The sequence below is a fragment of the Thalassophryne amazonica genome, chromosome 3 (assembly GCF_902500255.1).
Source record: "Thalassophryne amazonica chromosome 3, fThaAma1.1, whole genome shotgun sequence".
In the NCBI taxonomy this organism is placed as follows: Eukaryota; Metazoa; Chordata; class Actinopteri; order Batrachoidiformes; family Batrachoididae; genus Thalassophryne; species Thalassophryne amazonica.
Genome location: NC_047105.1, coordinates 103,021,152 through 103,028,000, shown reverse-complemented (window position 1 = coordinate 103,028,000; position 6,849 = coordinate 103,021,152). Strand labels below are relative to the sequence as shown.

At 39.0% G+C, this 6,849-nt stretch overlaps 1 non-coding gene across 1 annotated transcript; it reads left to right on the top strand.

Moving 5' to 3' along the window:
• The first annotated feature begins 328 nt into the window (after positions 1-328).
• trnae-cuc lies at positions 329-400 on the top strand. The gene has a single exon. It is a non-coding gene; the product is annotated as a tRNA-Glu (tRNA).
• Positions 401-6,849: the final 6,449 nt, after the last annotated feature.

The following is a 6,849-nucleotide window of genomic DNA, read 5'->3' as shown; positions in this document are numbered from 1 at the left end:
ACAATTTATTTCATTTTTTCCCCTCTATTACCTTGGATTTTTAATGTTACGTCTGTGAATATGGCCTTGTTTTTTGTTCGTTTTGAAAAACTAAGACTAAGTGCGCCCCCTACAGGCAGAATAGCGTCATTGCATTGCAGTAAGAAGTGCAGCGCGACACGTCCTGTGACTTCTACTACGGTTGCGTTTAACTTAATTAGCACGCAGAAAATAAATTTTAAGATTAAAAGAATAACTTTCATAACTAATGCACATTTTTGTTAACTTTTAAACAGACATCACATCTTTTATTTTATTTATAAGAACCTCAGACAAATTTAGAACCAACTCCCTGGTGGTCTAGTGGTTAGGATTCGGCGCTCTCACCGCCGCGGCCCGGGTTCGATTCCCGGTCAGGGAATGTACTTTTCGTTCTTTCCGTCCAAATACAACACGATGTAAGGCAACACTTTTTTAGTTAGCACTGTTGCTGCACAGCAAATAAGTTGTGTGCTCACCTCCTGCCCTTTCTGTGTGGAGTTTGCCTGCTTCCCCCGTGACTGCGTGGGATAGTTCCTTTAGTCCAGTCAATGGGAGCAAAGTAATGGTATCCAGACCATAAGTCTCTTATCGAGCTTTTCTTCCACCTTGTTTTCAGCACACAAAACACAGCTGCTTCTGTCAATTTTTAAGGTTGAATATTATAGTGTAATTGTGCCCACAAGGGGGCAGTGTCTCTGAAAATTTGGCGAGGAGCTAACCTGGTGGTACATAAAATGCCCTTTTCCATTATGGGTTGGCGGCGGATAGTCACTTCCGGCGAATTGGCCAATCCGAAGGCGAGAATTTGTGCTTTTGCAACTGGCCGCCCGATGAAAACAAGCTCGGGCCGCATTGTCTTACTTTTGTTTTGTCTCTAACTTGCTTCTACCAACCAGCTGTTGGCTATCATTGCCTGGAACCATGAGATTTATACACCAACTGATCTGAAACGAACCATTGTACATTAAATTGACTTTATTGAATAGTCTGACCCTTTCGAAAAGTGATCAAATTACAGGTATTTGTATTAAGCTTGGTGATGTTTTCATGGGCCAAAATCGGTGTAAAGTCTGCGCCAACCCATACATACAGCTATACCACTACTCAGCTCTGCATTGTTTTTCCATTAGGGGTAGTACCTGGTAGCTGGTGCAAAAGGTATTAACAGTAGTACAGATCTGCAACTAGCGATTATTTTCGTTCGTGATTAATCAAATTACTTTTTTTATTCTGTTATTTTTCAATTTACCAGCTGAAAATTCTATCACAAACTTTCAAAATGACAAATATTCAACCGCTGGCTGGAGCCTATCCCAGCAGTCACAGAGCGTGAGGCGGGGTACACCCTGGACATGATGCCAGTCTGTCACATACAAAATATTTTGTCATAAAAATATTTTACTTTTTTTTTTTAATCCCAACAATTAAAGGACATAAAGGTCCAAAAACTAAAAAAAGATAGTGGTGAAAAACATTGTGGAAGAAAATTGTTGACATAGCTTTGTCTTTCTGAGACATGTAATGACAGAAAATAAAATCCTAACATATTCCCACCTTTGGCCTTTCTGTGTGGAGTTTGCATGTTCTCCCTGTGTTTGCGTGGGTTTTCTCCGGTTGCTCCAGCTTCCTTCCACAATGAAAGACATGTAGATTAGGTGAACTGGAAACTTTATCATTGTCCAAGTCTCCCTTGCAAAAGAGATCTCCATCTCAAAGGGACTAACCCATTTAAATTAAATAGGGCTGCAAGTAAAAATTATTTTCATTGTCAGAAAACGGTGAAAAAATATCAGTGTTTCTCGAAGCCCAAAAGATACTCAGTTTACTGTCAGAGAGCAGTACTCAGAAAATAAATGACTCATCGATTACCAAAATAATTGGCAATTAACTTAATAATCAACTGATCAATTAATTGTTGCAGCTCTACAGCACAGCTTGCATTTCACCCTGCTGATGAACAGTACAGATAGCAGTTTGTCCATGTCTATCTGGCATGCAATTTCTTTAGTCTGTGCTCCAAGACCAAATGTGACAAATCCAGGCGTTAAAAAAACCATCACACTCTTTATTGGAAAAGCATTTATTACATTACACCTCTGACATTTGTCATTCTTATTAGAGCATTTTGAAAAACATAAAAAGCCCCCTTTGTCCTTGTTAAAGAATTTCTTGTTCCCTCCTTTAAAATGCACATTCATTCATTCCTGACCAATATACAGTGGTGGGCACAGCTAACCAAAAAGTTAGCTTTTATAAAGCTAAACCGATAAATCCCTAAAAGAATTTAGCGGAAGTTACAGATAAACGCTAAACCGATAACATTCAGTATTGACTTCAGTACACTGGCAGCTACTGACAAGTCAGTGCTTCTATCTCAGATCAGCCTTCTTTCAGCAAACGACACCCAGTAACCAGAGAGAAAGGAGAGAGAAAAAAAGATAATTCATCTTCACACCATACAGACCTGCTGACATATCACTGAAGTCATGCACAGGCAGGTCAGTTTTGACTTATGGTTGTAATTTTAAACAAAATATTTCCGGACAAGTTATTGAAATTAATGTCACGTCTGTCATTTTAGTTTTGTTTTAGTTTGTTTTAAGTTTTAAAGTAATGCACTAATTTTGAAGGTTTTAGCATTTAGACCCACATGCCGCAATGCATTATGGGAACATTAGTTTCCTCACATCAGTGGTAGGTTGGTCGGTATAACCATATATTGAAACATGTGGTGGGTTTTACAAATAAATCTGTATTTGTAAATATGCCATTTTTTTTATTTGTAAAAAAAAAAAGGCAATTTGAAAACTGAAAATTCTGTTTGCTAAGTGATTCATCACTTTTAGCAAATGTGTGGCAGATGCTCTCACACTGTCATTGTGTGTTATACCGTGTGTTGTCACTTTGTAAAATGACAGACATCAAGTTTATTTCAATAACTTGTCCGGAATTAGTTTGTTTAAACCATAACCATACGTAAGTCAAGACTGTCTGTCTGTGCATGACTTCAGTGATATGCCGGCAGGTCTGTATGATGTGAAGATAAATTATCTTTTTTTCCTCCCTCTTCCTTTCTCTCTGGTAGTCAGCTCTCTTCTGCCTATAGAGGATAGAGCCCTACCATTCATGGCTGTCTGTCTGCTACAAAACATGTAACAGGTAGGCACTAAAATCTTTGATTTCAGACTTTACAAATGTTTTTAACTGTTAAGCTTTATTCACTATGCCCACAAAAATATGTTAGCAGTCTAAAAGTTATCGGAACTAAATTGATCAGAAGCTAATCCGCTAATGAACATGTTAGCTTCAATAATTGGCGGTTAACGGAACTGTGCCCACCACTGCCAATATGCCAAAACCAACAGTGAAATCATTACAGTTTATGCCACCCTGCACTTACTTTTAAAAGGTCCAGCAAGGATGATTAACTGTAATTCCACATGCATACAGGTGTACAATATACAGGGTACACACACTCACTGACACGCAGAGGTTTTCTCTGATCCGTCTGGCCCACAGTCACATAACAGTTGGGAAATGTATGCACATCACATTCTTAATATCAGTGCCTGCTGAATGATGCTTCATGCATGAAGGTTAATCAATCAGGACAAAATAAGAACACAAAATATAAAAACAAACTGCTGGTCATTGCACTCAGGCACACTGTTAAAAAAGAAAAACACACAAAAGGAAATGTAAATGCAACTATGGATGGGAAATTGTGCAAGAAATTGATCCCATATACATATCACCTTCATGTTGGAGAGAAGCAACAAAAGAACACTTGGGGAAATGTAGTCACCTTTTTCTTTTTGGCCCAAAAAGAAAACCATAAAGTTAAGACAAGATCACACAAAACAGACACTGCATTTGAAGGCTGTTCCAGTGATGCTTGCAATCCTACAGGTTTGACACATGGAAGGACAAAGCTCCAAGAAAAGCTACAATAAACAGATGCAGGAATTAATGTGCCCCATATCAGATATACAGCAGTAAAGTGTGTAACTGTGCCAGAAAACATTAGGCTGTGTTCACATTATAGTGGAAAACCTGTGCTCTTGTGATGGGTCTGATGCATTGTCCGCTAAACTGTTTCACTGTGCTACACACCATTACTTATACTTTGCTTCTGCAGCCAAAAATCAAACATTAGCATGAATTACACATTAGCTGCTCTCGCTGCAGACTTACTCACATACCTGCTATAGATATCTGAAGGTCGACATTTCATCACACCATTAATTATTTTCCATTTGCTGAGACAGGAAAACACAATTAGATGTGCAAGTAGTTGAGAAAATTTTGTAATTTTGCACTAGCAATGAAGCAATCGATGTGCTTTTTGTGTCAACTTTTGGCTTTAATTCAATGGGTTTCTTGAAATATAAACACAGATAAGCAACAAGATAACAGTTGCACTAGCCACAGTTTATCCAGTAACAACCACAAAAAGAATATACAACCCCAATTCCAAAAAAGTTGGGATGTTGTGTGAAATGTAAATAAAAACAGAATACAATGATTTGCAAATCCTCTTCAACCTATATTCAGTTGAATACACCACAAAGACAAGATATTTAATGTTTAAACTTTTTGTTTTTGCGCAAATATTTGCTCATTTTAAAATGGATGCCTGGAACACATTTCAAAAAAGTTGGGACAGTGGCAACAAAAGAATGGGAAAGTTGATGAATGCTCAAAGAACATTCCACAGGTGAACAGGTTACCTGGAAACAGGTGAGTGTCATGATTGGGTATACAAGGAGCATCCCCAAAAGGCTCAGCCATTTACAAGCAAAGATGGGGTGAGGATCACCACTTTGTGAACAACTGCATGAAAAAAATAGTCCAACAGTTTAAGAACAATGTTTCTCAAAGTTCAATTGCAAGGAATTTAGGGATTCCATCATCTACAGTCCATAATACAATCAGAAGATTCAGAGAATCTGGAGAACTTTCTACACGTAAGCAGCAAAGCCAAAAACCAACACTGAATGCCCGTGACCTTCAATCTCTCAGGCGGCACTGCATTAAAAACCGACATCGTTGTGTAAAGGATCTTACCGCGTGGGCTCAGGAACACTTCAGAAAACCATTGTCAGTTAACACAGATCGTCTCTACATCTACAAGTGCAAGTTAAAACTCTACCATGCAAAACGAAAGCCATACATCAACAACATCCAGAGATGCCGTCACCTTCTCTGGGCCCGAGCTCATTTGAAATGGACAGACGTAAAGAGGAAAAGTGTGCTGTGGTCTGATGAGTCCACATTTCAAACTGTTTTTGGAAATCATGGACATTGTGTCCTCTGGACAAAAGAGGAAAAAGACCATCCAGACTGTGACCAGTGCAAATTTCAAAAGGCAGCATCTGTGATGGTATTGGGGTGTGTTAGTGCCTATAGCATGGACAACTTACACATCTGTGATGGCACCATTAATGCTGAAAGGTACATCCAGGTTTTGGAGCAACACATGCTGCCATCCAAGCAACGTCTTTTTCAGGGACGTCCCTGCTTATTTCAGCAAGACAATGCCAAGCCACATTCTGCACGTTACAACAGCATGGCTTCATAGTACAAGAGTGCAGGTACTAGACTGGCCTGCCTGCAGTCCAGACCTGTCGCCCATTGAAAATGTGGCACATTATGAAGCGCAAAATACGACAACGGAGACGTCTTTACGACGACTGTTCAACAGTCCTTGGGACTGTTGAACAATTGAAGTCGTACATCAAGCAAGAATGGAAAAGAATTCCACCTACAAAGCTTCAACAATTAGTGTCCTCAGTTCTCAAAAGCTTAGAGTGTTGTTAGAAGGAAAGGTGATGTAACAGTGGAAAACATACCACTGTCCCAGCTTTTTTGAAACGTGATGCAGGCATCCATTTCAAAATGAGCAAATATTTGCACAAAAACAATAAAGTTTATCAGTTCTTGTCTTTGTGGTGTATTCAATTAAATATAGGTTGAAGAGGATTTGCAAATCATTGTATTCTATTTTTATGTACATTTCACACAACGTCCCAACTTCATTGGATTTTGGGGTTGTAACTCCTTCAGAGTTGTCATGTATAAATACCCTTTGCATTTCTTAATGCTTGATGTACATGAGGTACACGTGGTTAGCACTGTTGCCTCAAAGCAAGAAGGTGCTGTGATCGCCTGTCTATACTACAAGCACATCATGACTGTTTTATTTCAACTCCACTGTGGTAACCTTCAGAGGCACAATCACAAAAATGCATCACTGTCCAACCACCACATGCGATGGTTGGATATCTGTTACTTGTTCCCTTTGGCGGTTACTTGGGTACCACTGGACTGGTTTGTGTGTGAAAGAGCAGTTAGTTTCATATGAGAAGTATCACTTGCATAATGGAGTGTCAAATAAGAAATTTTAACCATGTGGTGTGTTTCTCTATGCATGATCTAGCACACAGCCTGAAGTCTCAAAATGTCAGGCTGTGTGCTACACTGTGACAAGCCAGATACACAATAATAAATGAAACGTGCAAAGTATGTTTTGCACACAGTAATGTGAACACCTTTAGTTGCAAAAGTATAGTGATTCAAACTGTTACAGTCTTCTAAACTTGAGGCATGCCCTCATATATTCCACAAACATCACAGGCCTTTATGTTATACCGACATCAGAAAATGAAGGGCCATGGTTACATCAGTCTACATGATGATTACAATCATTTTAGAAGACATGTGAGTATAAAATGTACCAGATACTGCACAGCCAAGTTTGGTTCTGCTGTGGCTATTTGCACTTTTTTTTTTTAAACATGATCATGAGCCACCACCACCACCACATTC